Below are 21,177 nucleotides of genomic sequence, written 5' to 3'. Positions count from 1 at the left end.
GCAGGTCATGGTCTGAAAAGTACTAATCTTAGATCAACCCCTTCTTAATGAGAAAAAGAAATCAAGGCTCAGAGACATTTAGACTCTGTTCAAGGTTTTCTGTTTTTTTTTTTGTTGTTGTTGTTATTCACATCATAATGCATAATGGCTACACAGAGCTAATGGGCCAGGACTAGGGTGAGGCAAGTAAAGTGTCCGGGGTGTGGAACTTAAGGAGGCACTCTTTATCAGGTCTGTGCAAATAAGTGTTCATGCTGCACCTGCAGGACCTTGAGAGTGGTTCCTTAAATTTTGTGCCCTAATTGCCTTGTTTGTTTCCCTAACTCCAATCCTGCCTCTACTTATATTTAAAATAGAAAATATAAGTCCATATATTTACAAATATCCCATGTGCTCCCTTTATCTCTTGTTTCTTGCCCTCTTTTCTTTGTCTTCCTTATTGGACTGTGATCAAGGACAATGCCTTTCACCATTATATTCTCAGGGTTTGGTTTAGTATGTGAGAAATAATGGCTACTCAATAGTGTTTATTTAATGGGCAGATTGGTGAGTGAACCCAAATCCTGTCTTTTATGAAGGCTTTCCTGTCATCTCAAATTCACCCCAGTCTCTTCATTCTCTTAACTCATAATACATTATCTGAATAACTCAAATCACATATAGTCATTTATGATGATATAACTTTTATATTTATGTAACTCTTATACAGCAATTTAATTTTCTAATGCTGTGTCTTTCTGCTCAATTAGATTTTAGTTGGTTTCTAAATAAAGTTAAAAGAAATGATTTTAGTTGGTTAAAAGCAAATGACAATTTGTGTTTCTTTAAAGTCTCTCAGCATCTAGCATAAGATTCTCCACATTGATGACAATGCAGCAAATGTGCTTCACCATGTGAATGAAGAATGAATAAATAAATAAATAGGGTTTATAAAATTTGGTACCTGTGTTAAGTCCTACCTTGCCTACTAACTAGATAAGTGACCTTGCACAGATCATTTTACCTCTTTGGCCTCAGTTTTATTATGTGTAAAATGAAGAGGTAGTTTGAGCAATTCTGAAGCTACTTCTAGCTCTAGCATCCTGCAAATCTATGATTGTAGAAATCTTCCATGTAAGAGTTGCCTAGGAGGTCAGGTAAGTTTTGCTACTACAAATTCACTTATCATTCTGATAGTGATTGCCTAAATGTAGTTGATGGCCCAATTTTTAAGAGAGGTTCTGAAATTATGAACAGATTTTGCATTAAAACTAATTTGTGGCCCTGGCTGGTTTGCTCAGTGGTAGAGTGTCGGCCTGGCGTGCAGGAGTCCTGGGTTTGATTCTCGGCCAGGGCACACAGGAGAAGCGCCCATCTGCTTCTCCACCCCTCCCCCTCTCTTTGCTCTCTGTCTCTCTCTTCCCCTCCCGCAGCCAAGGCTCCATTGGAGCAAAGTTTGCCCGGGCACTGAGGATGGCTCTGTGGCCTCTGCCTCAGGTGCTAGAATGGCTCTGATTGTGGCAGAGCATGCCCCAGATGGGCAGAGCATCATCCCCTGGTGGGTGTGCTGGGTGGTTCCCGGTCGGGCGCATGCAAGAATCTGTCTGACTGCCTCCCCGTTTCTAACTTAAGAAAAATACAAAAAAAACCCCACCAAAACTAATTTGTAATATAATTGATATATATATATATATATATATTTGTGGTCTAGCCTGGAAATCAAATATCTAGTATATCGAATTAATAATATTTCAAGTATGTATGTTCATTTATATTATTATTTCTATGGGAAAATGCACTCACGATTCTAATTTTTTTTTCTTAAGTGAAAGTGAGAAGCAGGGAGGCCACCCAGCAAGCCCCCTACCTGGGGATGCTCTGCTCATCTGGGGCATTGACCCATTGCTCTGCAACCAAGCTATTTGAGTGCCTGAGGCAAGACCATGGAGCCATCCTCAGTGCCCAGGACTAACTTGCTCCAATGGAGCCATGGGTGCAGGAGGAGAAGAGAGATCTAGAGAGGGAGAAGGGACAGTGGTAGCAGTGCAGAAGCAGGTGGGCACTTCTCCTGTGTGCCCTGACCAGGAATCAATCCCAGGACATCCACACGCTGGGCCAGCGCTCCACCACTGAGCCAACTGGCCAGTGTTGTACTCATAAACTAGGATCCTGAAGAACAAATTTCCCCAAATTAGTACATGACGAAGAAGAATGGAAAGAGATGGAATGTTCCCATGACTTTAACCACAGTACTCAAAAAATATATAAAACATTGTACATTCAGATTTTTATCTTGGTTCATAAAGTAATTAGCATATAACAAGGTCAAAGTGAGTATTTTATTATTTCAATAATGTAAAACATTTTTTTAAATATCCAATTATATCATTATGTTTTCATTTGATCTTTTTCTGGTATTTACTTTTCTCCTGTAAAATACATGCAAGAGAGAAAATGGCTTGTTAAAAATTCTTTAGAGAAATATGAGTAATCCTCTAAGAGACTCCTAGAAAAGATTTAACTCTTTTCCTCACCTGCTTTTTCTATAATGTATTTAAATTTCATTGTTAAAAACTATGAAGACCCTTATGTGAATGATGTTCGTAATTGGTGACTAAATTAACCATGTGACAAAATTGTTATTTTCTTAAGGAAAAGTATAGTTTCATGAGGAAGTATTTGGTGGCTCATGAGAGGCCTCAAGTCATTCTGGAGTTCATCAGTCAGGATTACGGTTTAGTTATTTCAGTTCACGGCAACTAACAACCTTGAACACATTGCCATTTCCCCCAAACTCTCCATTAATGTAGGCCCTCCGTCACTTAATAAACTATCACTGAGTGTAAAGAAGAGTGCAAGGCTTTGTGTGACATATGACAAGTTTGTTATTTTACCTGGCTGTCATTTATTGGTCTCTTAGATACAGGTTCTTTCTATCTCTTTCTGTTGATCATGGTTGGCAAGTTAATCTGTCTTGAAAATGATTCTGTCTTCATTTTTATTTAGTTTTACCCATTGTCTTTAGACCAAATCTGATATAAATTTCAACCCATATTTCAAGTCCTCTCCACCCTCATCATCAGGCTTCTCCAGGCCTCTTCAACATCATTTATCCCATCCTGTAGCCCTATGGCCTCAATCAGTAGTAGCTAGTTAGTCTGACCCAAGGAGTCTTTTCAAACGTTTTCCATCTGTATTTGTGGTGGGACTTTGTGAGTGACAGCTCAGATGATAGGCCACAGCCTCCAGTGCCTGACTGCCTTCTTCTTTTCCTTTAGCACCTGTGTTGCCTACGCATGAATTACACAGCATTGCACAATAACGGCAGATATAACAGCAATATCTTCCATTACAGAGTATATACTAGGTCAGGCTTTAAATTATTTTGTCCATGTTATCTCTTCTAAAATAGATCTCTGCTAAAACAACCTGATTAGGTGGATATGGGTATTATCTTCATTTTACATACAAGAAAACCAAGGCTCAAAGAATTAAGAAACTTGCACAAACCTATACAACCAGTAAAAGTGAGAGCCAGGTGTGAGAGTTGGTCATCGAGATGGCGTGACTGCCAGGTGACCTGCCAACTGGCCGTGGGCAGCTGGAGCCTCCTCACCCCGATGCTTGTCCTTGGAATGTAAGTCTTGCTTGCTTCCCTGCACTAGGAGCTGCCTCAAGGACAAACCTTGAGAGAGCAATGTGTTGTTGAGACCATCGGATGGTATATGTGGCTGAACATAGTCAAAACCTCTATGTAAACTTTAAAGATTTTGGCGGGTGGGTACAGAGATCTATTTCTCTGGTGGTCTCCCAACACATGCTTTCTTTGGTCTCTCCTTGTCCTCTGTGTGTGTGTGTGTGTGTGGGGGGGTGGTATTTAGATTTCACCTGGGGAACTCCTGAGGTTTCAAACCAATACCAGCATTCAACCAGTTGGTATGACACCAAAGATTTTGATCTTAACCATTATACCTCACTGGTTCCCACAAATGATGGTGCACTGTAAGCAATGCCCCACAGAGTTGACTGTTTAGTTTGGTAGTTCTGAGATGCACACAAATCACTGTCCTATAAGGCAGCATATGGGAACAGTTCTGGAAAAATCAACTAAGGTGCAGCCAGTTTCAGAGTTGGGAAAGGGCTTCCCAGAAACTATGATTCTTCAGTCTTTGAAAAATAGGTAGCATTAATTAATGGGTATCTGAACCATTCAAATTTACATGTAATTTTATTCTGACTTGCATTGTCTACTTCATTTTATTTGTATTGGTCTTTGTTTCAATTAGAGAAGTATTTTTAAAACAAGGTTTATATCTATGCATCTACATTTCCCAATATTGCTTAGTCCAGTGTTATGTATGCAGTAAATGATAAACCATTTATGATTTTTTTTTTAAATAAATTTTCATTAATGGTAATGGAATGACATTAATAAATCAGGGTACATATATTCAAAGAAAACATGTCTAGGTTACCTTGTCATTAAATTATGTTGCATACCCCTCGCCCAAAGTCAGATTGTCCTTCGCCACCCTCTATCTAGTTCTCTGTGCCCCTCCCCCTCCCCCTAACCCTCCCCCTGTCCTCCCTCCCCCCACCCCTGGTAACCACCACACACTTGTCCATGTCTCTTAGTCTCATTTTTATGTTCCACCAATGTATGGAATCATGTATTTCTTGTTTTTTTCTGATTTACTTATTTCACTCCTTATAATGTTATCAAGATCCCACCATTTTGCTGTAAATGATCTGATGTCATCATTTCTTATGGCTGAGTAGTATTCCATAGTGTATATGTGCCACATCTTCTTTATCCAGTCTTCTATTGAAGGGCTTTTTGGTTGTTTCCATGTCTTGGCCACTGTGAACAGTGCTGCAATGAACATGGGGCTACATGTGTCTTCACGTATCAATGTTTCTGAGGTTTTGGGGTATATACCCAGTAGAGGGATTGCTGGGTCATAAGGTAGTTCTATTTGCAGTTTTTTGAGGAACCACCATACTTTCCTCCATAATGGTTGTACTACTTTACAGTCCCACCAACAGTGAATGAGGGTTCCTTTTTCTCCACAGCCTCTCCAACATTTGCTATTACCCGTCTTGTTGATAATAGCTAATCTAACAGGGGTGAGGTGGTATCTCATTGTAGTTTTGATTTGCATTTCCCTAATAACTAATGAAGCTGAGCATCTTTTCATATATCTGTTGGCCATTTGTATCTCTTCCTGGGAGAAGTGTCTATTCATGTCTTCTTCCCATTTTTTTATTGGATTGTTTGTTTGTTTGTTGTTGAGTTTTATGAGTTCTTTGTAAATTTTGGAAATTAGGCCCTTATCTGAGCTGTTGTTTGAAAATATCATTTCCCATTTAGTTGGCTGTCTGTTTATTTTTATATCAGTTTCTCTTGCTGAGCAAAAACTTTTTATTCTGATGTAGTCCCATTCATTTATCTTTGCCTTCACTTCTCTTGCCATTGGAGTTAAGTTCATAAAATATTCTGTAAAAACCCAGATCCATCAGTTTAGTACCTATGTCTTCTTCTATGTACTTTATTGTTTCAGGTCTTATATTTAGGTCTTTGATCCATTTTGAATTAATTTTAGTACACGGGGACAGGCTGTAGTCGAGTTTCATTCTTTTGCATGTGGCTTTCCAGTTTTCCCAACACCATTTGTTGAAGAGGCTTTCTTTTCTCCATTGTGTGTTGTTGGCCCCTTTATCAAAGATTATTTGACCATATATGTGTGGTTTTATTTCTGGGCTTTCTATTCTGTTCCATTGGTCTGAGTGTCTATTTTTCTGCCAATACCATGCTGTTTTGATTATTGTGGCCCTATAATATAGTTTAAAGTCAGGTATTGTAATGCCCCCAGCTTCATTCTTTTTCCTTAGGATTGTTTTGGCTATTCGGGGTTTTTTATAGTTCCATATAAATCTGATGATTTTTTGTTCCATTTCTTTAAAAAATCTCATAGGGATTTTGATGGGAATTGCATTAAATTTGTATATTGCTTTGGGTAATATGGCCATTTTGATTATATTTATTCTTCCTATCCAAGAACAAGGAATATTTTTCCATCTCATTGTATCTTTTTCGATTTCCCTTAACAATGCTTTGTAATTTTCATTATATAGGTCTTTTACATTCTTTGTTATGTTTATTCCTAGGTATTTTATTTTTTTTTGTTGCAATCGTGAAGGGGATTATTTTTTTGAGTTCGTTTTCCAATATTTCATTGTTGGCATAGAGAAAGGCTATGGACTTCTGTATGTTAATTTTGTATCCTGCGACCTTACTGTATTGGTTTATTGTTTCTAATAATCTTTTTGTGGAGTCCTTCGGGTTTTCGATGTATAGGATCATATCATCAGCAAAAAGTGATACCTTTACTTCTTCTTTTCCGATATGGATGCCTTTTATTTCTTTGTCTTGTCTGATTGCTCTGGCCAGAACTTCTAGCACCACGTTAAATAAGAGTGGAGAAAGTGGACAACCCTGTCTTGTTCCTGATTTAAGGTAGAAAGTCCTCAGTTTTATGCCATTTAAAATGATGTTGGCTGATGGTTTATCATATATGGCCTTTATCATGTTGAGATATTTTCCTTCTATACCCATTTTGTTGAGAGTCTTAAACATAAAATTGTGTTGTATTTTATCGAAAGCCTTTTCTGCATCTATTGATAAGATCATGTGGTTTTTGTTCTTTGTTTTGTTGATATGGTGTATTACGTTAACCGTTTTGCGTATGTTGAACCTTCCTTGAGATTCTGGGATGAATCCCACTTGATCATGATGTATTATTTTTTTAATATGTTGTTGTATTCGGTTTGCCAGTATTTTGTTTAGAATTTTAGCATCTGTATTCATTAGAGATATTGGTCTGTAGTTTTCTTTCTTTGTGCCATCCTTGCCAGGTTTTGGTATGAGGGTTATGTTGGCCTCATAAAATGTGTTTGGAAGTATTGCTTCTTCTTCAATTTTTTGGAAGACTTTGAGTAGAATAGGAACCAAGTCTTCTTTGAATGTTTGATAGAATTCACTAGTATAACCGTCTGGGCCTGGACTTTTATTTTTGGGGAGGTTTTTAATAGTTTTTTCTATTTCCTCCCTGCTGATTGGTCTGTTTAGGCTTTCTGCTTCTTCATGACTCAGTCTAGGAAGGTTGTATTGTTCTAGGAATTTATCCATTTCTTCTAGATTGTTGTATTTGGTGGCATATAATTTTTCATAGTATTCTACAATAATTCTTTGTATATCTATGATGTCTGTGGTGATCTCTCCTCTTTCATTTTGGATTTTATTTATTTGAGTCCTGTGCCTTTTTTCCTTGGTGAGTCTTGCCAAGGGTTTGTCAATTTTGTTGACCTTTTCAAAGAACCAGCTCCTTGTTTTATTGATTTTTTCTATAGTTTTTCTGTTCTCTATTTCATTTATTTCTGCTCTGATTTTTATTATCTCCTTTCTTCGGCTGGTTTTGGGTTGTCTTTGTTCTTCTTTTTCTAGTTCCTTAAGGTGTGAAGTTAAGTGGTTTACTTCGGCTCTCTCTTGTTTGTTCATATAGGCCTGAAGTGATATGAACTTTCCTCTTATTACTGCTTTTGCTGCATCCCAGAGATTCTGATATGTCGTATTTTCATTTTTATTTGTCTGTATATATCTTTTGATCTCTGTGCTTATTTCTTCTTTGACCCATTCATTTTTTAGAAGTATGTTGTTTAGTTTCCACATTTTTGTGGGTTTTTCCCCCTCTTTTTTGCAGTTGAATTCTAGTTTCAAGGCTTTATGATCAGAAAATATGCTTGGTACAATTTCAATTTTTCTAAATTTGCTGATATTGTCTTTGTGGCCCAACATATGGTCAATTCTTGAGAATGTTCCATGTACACTAGAGAAAAATGTATACTCTGTCGCTTTGGGATGAAATGTCCTGTAGATGTCTATCATATCCAGGTGTTCTAGTATTTCGTTTAAGGCCACTATATCTTTATTGATTCTCTGTTTGGATGACCAATCTAGAGCCGTCAGCGGAGTATTGAGGTCTCCAAGTATGATTGTATTTTTGTTAGTTTTTGTTTTAAGGTCAATAAGTAGCTGTCTTATATATTTTGGTGCTCCTTGGTTTGGTGCATATATATTAAGGATTGTTATGTCTTCTTGATTCAGTGTCCCCTTAATCATTATGAAGTGACCATTTTTGTCTCTGAGTACTTTTTCTGTCTTGTAGTCAGCATTATCAGATATGAGTATTGCTACACCTGCTTTTTTTGGGGTGTTGTTTGCTTGGAGTATTGTTTTCCAGCCTTTCTCTTTGAATTTGTTTTTATTCTTGTTGCTTAGATGTGTTTCTTGTAGGCAGCATATAGTTGGATTTTCTTTTTTAATCCATTCTGCTACTCTGTGTCTTTTTATTGGTAAGTTTAATCCATTTACATTTAGTGTAATTATTGACACTTGTGGGTTCCCTACTGCCATTTTATAAATTGCTTTCTGTTAGTTTTGTATCTAGTTTGATTCTTCTCTTTTGTTTTTCTATCATTTGTTTCTGTTTGTTTGTGTTCCATACTTCTTTCCTCTGTTGCTACCTTTTTTAAGTCATGTGTTTTTGTGGTGGTTTTTTCTAGGGTGGTTACCATTAAGTAATGAAAAGGGTACCTACCATATTCATTGTAGTACCCTATCTTATAAGTATTTCTGCACTTCATCGTCCTTTGCTACTGTTAATCTCCATTCTCTCCCCCCCTTTTTTTTCCTTTGTTGTCACAGTTTAAGTTTGGTTTTATTGTATTCTTGGTGGAGCTGTTACTTGTGGTGTTGTTTTCTTTTGTTCTTTGAATCTGGTTGGAAAACCCCCTTTAGTATTTCCTGGAGTGGGGGCTTTCTCGTGATATATTCTCTCATCTTTTCTGTATTTGTGAATGTTTTTATATCTCCTTCATACTTGAAGGATAGCTTTGATGGGTATAGTATTCTTGGCTGAAAGTTCCTCTCTTTCAGGGCTTTAAATATTGGGGTCCACTCTCTTCTAGCTTGTAGAGTTTCTGCTGAGAAATCTGATGATAATCTAATAGGCCTTTCTTTATATGTTGTACTCTTCTTTTCCCTGGCTGCCTTGAGAATTTTTTCTTTGTCATTGGTTTGTGTCATCTTTATTATGATGTGCCTTGGAGTGGGTTTGTTGGGGTTAAGAAAACTCGGTGTTCTGTTTGCTTCTTGAATTTGAGGCTTTAGTTCTTTCCACAGGCTTGGGAAGTTCTCGTCTATTATTTGTTTGAGTATATTCTCCATTCCATTTTCTTTCTCTTCTCCCTCTGATATACCTATTATTCTTATGTTATTCTTTCTGATGGAGTCAGATAATTCCTGTAGGGCTTTCTCGTTTTTTATTATTTTTGAGTCTCTTTCTTCTTCTCTCTGTTGTGCCTCAAGTTGTTTGTCTTCTATTTCACTAATCCTATCTTCAATCTGGGTTGTTCTGCTAGCTAAGCTTGTTACCTCGTTTTTCAGCTCGTGAATTGAGTTTTTCATTTCTGTTTGATTTGTTTTTATAGTTTCAATTTCCTTGGTAATATATTCTTTGTGTTCATTGAGTTGTTTTCTGATCTCCCTATATTGCCTTTCTGTGTTTTCTTGTATATCTCTGAGTATTTTTAAGATTTCTATTTTAAATTCTCTGTCATTTAGCTCCAAGGCTTCCAATATGTTAAGTCTTTTCTCCATAGATTTTTCCACATCTATTTGTGTTACTTCTCTTTCTTTTGTATCCATAATATTCGATTTCCTCTTTCTTATTGGCATCTGAGGGTGGTCTTGTTGATAGCACTAATTAGAATTAATAAAGAGTAAAAAGTAAAAAAAAAAAAAAAAAAAAAAAGGGTAAAACACCCCACAAAAAAAAGCAGTAATAATTTATTATTTCCCCCTTTTTTTTTATTTCTTCTCCTTCCCTCCTCTCCCCTCCTCAGGGAAATATCGTGCCTATAATGGAGGGCCTGGTTTGCGGTGAAGAGTTCAAGGGGGCAAAAAAAAAAAAGGGGAGTAGGGACCTACTAAATGCAAAAAAAAAAAAAAAAAAAAAAAAAAAAAAGGAAGAAAATCTTAGACAAGCATAAGTTGATCTGCCTGCGGGTGATGGTCAACTAAGAGATATAATGAGAGGGATAAGAGGGAACCAGAAAAAAGGACAAAAAAAGGAATAATAAAGAAGAAAAAAATAAAAATAATAAGTAAAAATATGTTGTATTAAGTGGAGCAAAGACCAAATACAATGGAGACCTTGGGTTGGGAGGACCCAAAATGCCACAAAAATAAACTAACAAGAAAAAAACAAAAACAAGCGAAAAAGAAAAATAAAGCCAAAAAAAACCTTGAGTCCCAAATTAACTAATTTGTTCGTGATTGAGGATTAAATGGGAGGAAAGTAAAAGGAGAAAAGAAAAAACGAATAGAAAGGAAAAAATAAGAAAAAGAGAAAAACGAAGGAAGAAATAAAAAAGGAAGAGAAAAAAACAAAATAAAGCAAAAAAAAAACCAACAACAAAAAAAAAACAAAAGAGGAGAGAGTGAGAGTTAAGTGTCCTGGAGTATAACCCCAAAGGAGGGTGAGGATGAAGAAGAGAAATAAAATGTAACACTTATGAGTAGTGTAGTTCAAGAAAAGGGAAGCATAAGATGGGCAGAGAATAGAAGGACCGAGGTGGAGGAAATAAAGGCAATAAGATAGAAGAAACAAACAACAACAACAACAACAAAAAAAAAAAATTAGTGGAACAAGTTGTAAAGTCTGTGGATTTTTCTTGATTTTGAGATGTTAACTTCTTCCTTTTTCTTTTCTCTCCCTCTTCCTGGTCGGTGACTCTGTACTCCAGGCTCTGCCCCTGTGTCACATTTAGGTAGGGATTTGCAGTTGATGGGATTCTATGGCAATGTCATATAATTGGCTTTAGTCTTGCTGGTAGTCAAGGCTTGTTGGCGTTTGCAGGGTCCAACGATGAGAGAGTTTGCTTTCGTGGATTCTCTCTCCTAGTCCCCCCTTCCTGAATTAGCAGCCTGGTGATCCAGCTATAAGGCTGCCACTGCTTCTGCCTGGGGAATAAGAGGCTCAAAGAGCTGGGAAATCCCCACTCTATCCCCACTCAGTGCAAGGCTTTGGGAAGGGCTCTGACAGTCAGGGCCTCCAGTGTAATCAGGCGGGGGTGGGAGTCAATTGTTGTCAAGGTGATTGTTCAGCGCCTAGCATTCCGTTGGACCTCTCAACCCAGGCTTTCCACACTTTGTAGCCTGTTTTGGCTGGTAAGAAGAGGCACTAGTCTCTGCTTGCGACTAGTGTGGTATAGATCTTATTATCTGCCAAGTCCTTCTTGTTAGTGTTTATCCCTGAATATGGAGGCTCTATCAATCAGAAGTTGCCCCCGCCCCTTTAGCGAGAGGCACTAAAAAATATCACGCCTCTTGTCTTGGGTCAGTGAACTGAGAGAGATCTTATCAATTAGAACCGAGGGTGCGCAGATTTCACGGGTTAAGTTAATTTTAGTAATTGGGTCACAGCTGTGCTCCCGAAGGTATTTCAGGCTGCCTGCGCGCGCCCCTCCCCCAACGCTTGATTGTTAGCTTGAATGGCTGGGTGAGGTGCCCCGCCCGCGGAGAGAATCTCCCAAGTAGGGAATACCGCCCTGGGGCCTCTCCCGCTCCCCGTGCGCGGGCCGCTGGGAACGTTAGCGGTGCTCGGTCTGCAATGCTCGGTCTGTAACCAGACCGGGCGCGTGCCAGCAGCTGCTCGCCACTCCGGAGTGTGGGCGGTGCTCGCTCTGCAACCGACCCGGGCGCTGCTCGCGGCGGCGGCTGGCAGCGGCGGCTGGTGGCGGCTGCTGCTCGCGGCTCCCGAGTGCGGGATGACTTACCACAGGCGCACTTCCTCGTGGCTTGAATGAACGTCCCTGCGGTAGCTTCCTCCACACCCTCGTCTCTCAGATTCGAGTGATAACAGTCCTTTTGCTTTCAGTTTGTGTGGAACTCCGTAATGCTCCGAAGATAAATTTTCCTGTTTCTAGTTGATAAATTTGTTGTGATTTTGGGGAGATCTGTCGGACGCGCTGCTCACGGCGCCATTTCCGTGACGTCACTGACCATTTATGATTAATCACCTAAAGATCAAGTTGATTCATGACAACAGTTAAGTCAGGTTTCTTCACAATGCATGTACTGAACACCATTCTCTCTTCAGTGTTCTCAGGTGGCCTGCATTTTACCTTTCGTATATCCATCAGTGTTCCAGTATGAGTTCCGTGTGTGTCTTCTCTATGAGATTATAAATCCCATGAGGCCAAGGACTGCATGTGTCCTACATACCACCGCGTCCTGGGTGCTTGCAGTCTGTGTACAGAGTGGGTGTTAAATAAATATTTGTTGATTGAATGAACTAGGTCTTTCAAGGAACTCTTTCAAAAAGGGTTACCTTGACCTAATGAGTTTAGAGACCATTGCATACTGTGCCATCCTCTTGGATATTCACAGTTGCACATCAGCAAATAAAATGTCCGAGAATCTTGCAGTAAAGAAAACTGCTTAAAATTGATTATATAGTTTCTTAAACTAAATTGCCTGAAGAGCCGCTCCTCCCCCTTTATTCCCTGCAAATCATCTGTTAATATTCTGTGATATGACTGTTGAGCAGTCACTCTTAGGGAAGCCATCTTTGGGGGGAATCTGAATGCAGCATTTGTCATACAACACTGTGACAACTATATATTCCAAGCAGTATGCTCTTCTCTTGAGCCTTTTATAGCCAAAGGGACAGGGAATTCTAAAGGATGGAATCCAGTATGACAGCATCCTATGGCAGCTTGTCATCTACACAAGGAGGCTGCTCAGTGCTCTACTTCCTTAGCATGTGGCAATCAAAGGCTTTTATTCAAAATAGCTTGACTGACTGAAGGGGGTTATTTTATTTGCCTAGCTATTAGCTTCACATTTATTTGTAAAGGCTGTGGGAGAACTAACTTCATAGGGCTCACAGACTAATAATAAAGATGAAAGATCGAAAGCAATATTTTTGAAGAAAACTTAAACAAGTTGAAGTAAGTTTATTTAAGAAAACATAAACATATGAAAGAAGGACAGGCCTAATGAAATAGATTCAACACGCTATGTGAAGCAGGGCTGTCTGCAGCCCGCCTGAGTCCCACTGCTGCAGGCCTGTGAGACCAGAGGCCCGCCTGGCCAGTGCTTCCTTTCGGTCCCCCTTCTCTCTGAGTCTGGTAGTTATGCCGGCAGTCATTCCCTGCCTCTCTATCAATATCACAGTGATACTCACTCTTCTTAAAAGACTTATATTAAATAATGCTTGTACTGTATCAGGCAATGTCCCAAGTGCATTTCATACATCATTATTCATTCATTCAGTAAATATTTTTCAAGTGCCTCCTGTGTGCCAGTCAGACCCATCCATGGTGTTTGGAACACACGCGTGAATAACACAGATGAAGAAAAAGCTTGCCTTGTAGAATTTACACACTAGTGAGCAGGTGGCAGACAATAAACATAATAAGTAAATGATATCGTATGTAGAAAGGTGATAACTGTTATGAAGACTGTAGAGTGGAGAAAGTGGAAAGGGTTTATGGGTAGGAGGGGGTGGTAGTGAGTTGTAATCTTAAATAGGTTGGACCTCACTGTGAAGGTGATATTGGAGCACAGTGTGAAGGCCGTGAGCAAGTTAATGATGTGGATATTTTGAGGAAGGAAATTTTGGCCAGAAGAAACCATTAACTTAAAGGCTGTAAGAAAAAAATGTGTTTGTTAAGTTCGAGAAACAGTAAAGAAGTCAACAGTAAAGAAGTTTACTGCGCACTGGGGTTTGGGGGACTGAGTTTGTAGAGCTTTTTAACTGTGATGAGGACTTCAGCTGTCACTTGGAATGAAATGGGAAGTCATTAGAGGATTTTGAGCAGAGGGTGTCATGTCTTGCTTATTTTCAAAAGGATCACTCTGGGTAGGAGGTTTCAAAAGGATCACTCTGGGTAGGAGGATGAGTGTGAAAGCAGGGTAATGAGTTAGAAAGTGATTCCCACTCTATAATGATGCAGGTGAGCAAAGAACAGGAATTGGTGAGAAATGATCAGATACTAGATATATATTCTGAACACAGAGCAATAAGGTTAGCTGGAAGTGTGTGATAAAGAAGGAAGTCAAGAATGACTCTAATACTTATTAACCTCAACTGATCTTTATTACCAGGAAGGTTATATTATTATGTCCATTTTACAGGTGAGGAAACTGAAGATTTGAGAAGCTTTAGGTTAGTTAGCTAGCCAGCAGAGCTAGGATGTGAACCCAGGGCTGTCTTAGTCCAAAGGCTGTGCTTCTCAACCATAATGTTGCACGACACCAGGGAGCATTGAGCTATTACTGTACACTGATATTAGATCTCCAAGAAACTGACTCCAGGTATGTTTTTGGTTGCTCAACACCTACTGTGAAGACTAGTTTCCGTTAACATGTTTCCATGCTTTTAAACCCTTATTCATTAGTGACTATATTCCTGTCTCCAATATCTTTTTTCAGAGTTTCCCACTTATGAAGCCTGTTGCCTAACTTTCTTAATCTCCCTGACCACCAAAGCATCCACAGTTGTCTTGATTTTCCTTTATATCTTGGACTCAGCTTGGACTTCTGCCAAAAGCTCTTCTTTCTTCATGGGCAAAGCTTCATATTCCAGAGTCATTTTCTAATATTTGTCCTCTTAACACCTACTTTAGGTTGACTACGGACTACTTAAAAAAGTGAAAGCCATACAATTTTCCAGACAGAGGAGGAGTACGTGATAAGAAGAGCAGTGCTAGCAGTGACCTTGACGTCTCTCTATTTTTCTAAGTCATGCTGGGAGGGAAAGGTGTGGCAGTAGCCATCAGCTTGGAGGCCTCCAGGTGGGACACGTTTTGATCATTGGATAGTTACACCTGCCCTGAAAGAAATCTCCTGAAGGCTTACCTGCTTCAAACTGAGTAACTCAGAGTTGTCTTTTATCTCCCTTTGCAGCTTCAAGCAAACTTAAAATGAGCGAATACTATAACCTTAACAACCAGCATTATAATTCCTCCTGCAGACGAAACTGTCACTATTCGGGAAAATGTTTTGATACGTGCTTATAGGGTAGAAGATGAGTCTCCTAATGGCTGGGATGTCAGATGGCGCCTGGGTCTCAGAGGAGGTTGAAGCTGCCAAGCACAGTGGAAATTGAAGCTCCTGGCATGATGGCAAAGGAGTCAAAGGGAAACAGCAGAGATGAACAGAGATGCACAAAGAAGAGGAAAGCTATTCAGGACACAATGTAGCTCTCTCTACACTTTGCCACTGTTGGGCAGATAAAATACATTATGCTCACTTTGTTAAAGATGGCACTGCCCACGTGGAAGCCCATCGCCCAGGTGATAATATTATTTGCCCTTCTTGTTTGGGATGGGCGTGATTATATTAATGTGTGTTGGGGGAGGGCTTTTGCCCAAAAGATTTTAAAAGGAAGAGAGATCACATTGTTCCGGGGGAAGAGTGATTATGTTCTAGGAGAGGCTCATGATGTAGGAGAGTAGAGAAAGGCCACGTGGAAGAGGCCAGGAGAAGCAGCCAAGGTGGTGGAGTGCTGAAGGAGAAGCCAGTTTGTACAGTTTGTGCAGAGAGAAGAAGATGGGGAACAGAGGTAAATAAGTGTGGTGAGCTAGAAACCTTTGATTCTAGGAAACTTGGATAAGTCAGTAGCTTTGTGAGCGCTGAATGAGTGGGTTTTGGAGCCCAGTGTATGTTTTTACTTGCCAGCTGGGTGCAAGCTAGGATTAAAGCTAATGGCCCACCAGTTCTTGGCTCCGTTGTTTCATTACCGAATGTCCGAATCAAATGCGAACCTGCATGGGCCAGGCTGCTGTGATGGTGGCTGTGGCTACTGGCTTTACAGCTGCCATAATCTATAATCCCCAAGAAAACTGATCCTCCTCAGGAAGCTTGGTGTAAATGAGGGTTGCTGTGGATCTAAAGAAGAGGTAGCATGGTGTTAGGTTAGGATTTTCATAGTGTAGGACAGAAGCATTGTGGGAAGGAACAGGACTCAAGAAACTCAGGAGGCAGGAGAGAGTTTTGGGTATTACAAAATAAAAAGGTTCAATGAAATTTCACCTAGATCTCACAGGCAGGGAGCTTTCCAGCTGTTTGCTTTATTCCCACAGTATCTCAACTGGATTTAATCTATTTCTTTCATTTTCTCTTCCTGAAAAGAATCCAGTTCAAACACTTTTTTGACCCAATAATAGTTCAGCAGTTTCCCTAGGATTGTGAAATTAAGTATTTTCCTGGCATTAAGAATAGTTTAATTGTGAGTGACTAACATTTATTAAGTTTTCTTATTGAGTCAATAAAATATAAGGTGTGCTTTTGATGAGTTTATAATCAGGCTGATTTTAACATATCAAGAAACATAGATTCTTTCTATTTAATAACAAAATAAAATACAGTCAATTCAATAAAAATATGCAATTCTGTAAAAAAAAAATGTGGTCAGACTAATTTTGCATCACCCATGTTGAACATTTGACTGGCTTGTTTTCGCAGTAATTGAAGCATTATGTGATATTCAGGAAGAATTTTCTTGTTTATGTTGATAAAGCAAAAGTATTTACCATTTATTAAGCACAGATATTACCTCAGGCACCAAACACTTTATAGAATTACCTTACTTAATCCTACAACAACAATGTGGAAAATAATTAGCTAAGTAAGCATTACTCTTAAATATATGAGAAACTATGACTCAGAGAAATTAAGGATTCTACCAAGGTGTTACAACCAGTAAGCAGTGGAAGCAAGTTTTAAATACAAATTTGACTTCAAACTGAAGCTCAGGTTTCCTATCTTTATAGCCCTCGAGATCTAGGATTATCCTTGCAGGAATGCCATGGACTTAATCCTGCTAACTAATATTAAACCAAAATACGAATTCTCTATGTTTTTGAAGGGACATGGAACAAAGATTTTAAACACTGGTCTGTTTACTATAAGCCACACACACACACACACACACACACACACACACACACGATTACAATTAGAACCCTTAAGCTTCTAAGTGATACTTCTCTCCTTCACAGCATTTTAATTCTTCTTACCTCTCTTTAATACACATTTTATGCCCAGGTTACTGAGTAATGTATATTTATACTGCTGAAGCTTTCCCTGTTTCTTATCTAAGGCTCCAGTAGGTTTGGACATTTTCAATGTGACCTGGAAATTTCTCTAGAGTCAAATTTGTGGTACCTTGCTTAATTATATGGAAAGTTCCTCTGATTTCAGATTTCTCAGATATTTGTATTCCTTGATTCCACCCACTCTTTCTCTTCTACTTTAGATGTTTCCCACTGTGATTTTCTGTTTTCATAACCACATGAGAAACAACAACAAAACTCCAGTTACTTAAGGGATTAACAATACAAATAGCTGTCCAGAGCCTGTGATAACAGTCTGCCTTGTTACTACATCTTAAAGATGGAAAGAGAGGGCAAAAATAAGGCAGGAGTCCAGCTAGAAGTCCTAGCCCTGTAATGTTAATGTTTTGACATATTTGTTTCATATTTTTAAATTTTAGAACTCATTTATTATGCAGTTGTAACTACATTTGTACCCTTATACCTAATTTCCCGCTTCCCTTTCCAGAGGTAACAACTGTGCTTAGTTTGATGAGTCCTCTTTCCACCCATGTTTTCACTCATTTGCTCCACCTGTGTTTTCATCACTAGATGGTGCTGATTTGAATGTCTTTAGTGTTTACTGTAATGGGACATACTGTATTTCCTCATGTATAAGACACACTTTTTTGGAAAAATTTGGGGTCTAAAAACTGGGTGCATCTTATACAGTGGTTGTAGATTTTTTACTTGCATTTCCCGCTTTTTTGTGAGAATGAGGAGTTGTATGAATTTTATGATGAATAAAACTTGAGTTCATAACTTTATGTAATACTTTTTTTTTTCTTCAAATTTTGGACCCTAAAATTAAGGTGTGTCTTATACATGGGATCGTCTTATACATGGGGAAGTATGGTACTTGTATTACTTGCTTTTCTCCCCTGCTCAGTTTTTTTTTTTTTTTTTTTTTTTTTTTTTACAGAGACAGAGAGTCAGAAAGAGGGACAGTCAGACAGGAATGGAGAGATGAGAAGAATCAATCATTAGTTTTTCATTGCACATTGTGACACTTTAGTTGTTCATTGATTGCCTTCTCATATATGCCTTGACTGCAGGCCTTCAGCAGACTGAGTAACCCCTTGCTCGAGCCAGCGACCTTGGGTCCAAGCTGGTGAGCTTTTGCTCAAACCAGATGAGCCCGCGCTCAAGCTGGCGACCCTGCAGTCTTGAACCTGGGTCCTCGGCATCCCAGTCTGATGCTCTATCCACTGTGCCACCGCCAGGTCAGGCTCAATATTTTTTTATAGATTTATTCATGTGGCTATATTTTATGAATTTTACCTACTAAGTAGCTTTCCATTACATGAATATACCTTAAATTTTAATGTATCTTCTATTTATAGGCAGTAAGGTTAAGTCCAATATTTTACTATTATAAAGAAAGCTTTAGTAAACTTTTCTGTACTTACATATTTGTGTTAGATTTCCTTTAGATCTAGCAATGGGTATTAGGGGTTGTAGAATATATGTGTAGCTTTATTTAATTTAAGACATTTTTACCAGTTCATTAATATATAATTGACATGTAATATTGTGTAAATTTAAGGTATCCAATGTGTTGATTTGATAGACTCGTGTATTACAAAATGATCACCACCATGTTGAAGGAGGTCACTGAGAGAATGTGACCACTGTTTGATGTGTGACCTTGGACTCAGACAATGGAAGGCTCCTCACTCCCATTCCTGTTCTTGGAATGTGCATTCTGCCCACGTTCCCATAGATGGAGTCATTTCAAGGACAAACCTTGAGAGAGTAAGGTGTTGTAAAGACCATCTGGATGGAATGCATGACTGAATGCTTTTGAGGTCTATGTATAAACTTCTAAGATTCTGGTGGGCAGGTGCAAAGATCTAGTTGTTTGGAGGCCATGTAAGACAAACCCTGCATGTAAGTTTCTTCATTAAACCTGCCACCTGCCTATCTGGAGTGGTGTGCCTCTTCCTTAGATCTCTCCTTGCCCTCTGTAATGGGGGCCGGTTTCAGATTTCACCCTGAATGCTCCTGAGGTTTTGAACTAACACATCCTCGTTTTAACTAATACCTCCATCATGTCACATAATTACCATTTCCTTTTTGTGGTGAGAACATTTAAGTCTATTTTCTTAGTAACTTCTAGCTCAGTGAATAAAGATGTGATAAACATATACAGTGGAAAATGACTCAGCCATGATAAAGAAGGAAATCCTGCCATTTGTGACAGCGAGGATGGACCTTGAAGGCATTAGGCTAAGTGAAAAAAGCCAGACAGAGAAAGGCAAATATTGTATGATAACACTTACATGTGGAATTAAAAAAAGCTTTTCAGCTTTCACAGAAACAGAAAGTAGAATGGTGGTTAACAGGGCTGGGGGTGGAGGAAATGGGGAGATGGTGGTCAAACAGTACAGACTTCCAGCTAGAAGATGAATAAGTTCAGGGATCCAATGCACAGCATGGTGATCATAGTTAACAATAATTGTATACTAAAATGAAAATTGTTAAGTGAATATATACTAATTGTCCCCTCCACTCTTAACCTGCTAGAGGTATACCTATTCTCTAGCGGGACTGCACTGTCTTGTCATTGATACCCTCATAGACTTTTGGAAACCTTGCTGTGATCAATGACCGAGCGTTTGCCTGCTCTTTAACGTTAAGTGGGAAAAGCTTGCCTCCTGGGCTGAGTGGTTCCTTGTTACCACTTGTCATATTAAATATTTACTTATTTGAGTTTGTCTCTTATTACTTAGAAACCCTTTCTTTTTTTCTTTTTTTCTCTCTTCTTTTCCAACTGAGAAGAGGAGAGTTAGAAAGACAGTACCGAGTAATGTGAAATTTTAGAAGGTTGTGGATTCCTTGAAGCCTACCTTTGTACCCTGGGTTTGGGACCTCAGACAGAGTTTCCTATAAAATCTTTAAAATTTCAAGTTATTGTCTTGTCCAACAACTTGATACCAGCTTTTAAAAATAAAATGTCCACAAAATTTCTATTAAAATAGAAATGGAACAACTAAACCCTGTACAATTTAAAGTTCTCTGTAGTGATTTCAAATGAATGTAAACAGCCCGATGAATGCCTATTCATAGGTATATTTAATATCATGTAAATATTATTTTTTCCTGTAGCAAGTCAGGTGAATACTCACAGGTAGACTCATATAGTTATTGTTAGAAAGATCTCTCTCTTTAGGGGAGAGGTAATCTCACTTGATGGGATTTCAGGAAGTTGATTTATTACTTGCTAGTTTGCCTATCCTGCTTCCATAAATTTTCCATATCAAATCTAAGCCCTGGAAGTCAAATTGCTATTCTTCTCTTTTGATAGTAGTAACTGCTTTTCTGAACTGCCATTTCAGTCCCAGAAGCTTTGTCTTATTCTTTGATGTTATGTAAAACATACCTGCCTATTAACTTCCTTGATCCAAACCTCACTTGTCATTGTATTTTCCATCCTTTGATCCCTCTCTGCATTGCTATTTATCACTATCAAAAAACTACCATTTAAGGATGGGCAAATTCTAAGGTGCTCAACATTGCTTTTGGCCCTGGATCCATAAAATCAAGTTAGTCAGGTGTCTGGCATGTTTTCTGTAACTGGACTGTACACCTCACAAGAGCATCACTTTCCTCTTTATTTACTGAGTCATGGAAGGAATTGAATGTGAACTTTATCTTTAAAATAACGAGTAACTTTCCCCCTACTCACAGTATACTGCAACTTAGTATGTGAGTTTCTTTTTAAAATATCACTGTGTAAGTTTCCTTAACAATGATCACAGTTTTAATTTTACATTACATCTGTGTGATTATTTTATTAACTGTCTTTGTAAGCATAACTTGTCAGAAAGCATGTCTAGACAGCTCTTTATATTCCTAGCACCTAGTCCAGTGCCTGGCTTAGAGTAGGGGATAATGAACATGTGCTGAGTGAATTTAGCTTTCCCCAAATATTTTGGAAGTTTCTCTTCTGGAATTATCTCCAGAGCCTGTTTC

The sequence above is a fragment of the Saccopteryx leptura genome, chromosome 2 (genome assembly GCF_036850995.1).
Source record: "Saccopteryx leptura isolate mSacLep1 chromosome 2, mSacLep1_pri_phased_curated, whole genome shotgun sequence".
Lineage (NCBI taxonomy): Eukaryota > Metazoa > Chordata > Mammalia > Chiroptera > Emballonuridae > Saccopteryx > Saccopteryx leptura.
The sequence above is the reverse complement of the archived record's forward strand: the minus strand, read 5'-3'. Positions refer to the sequence as shown.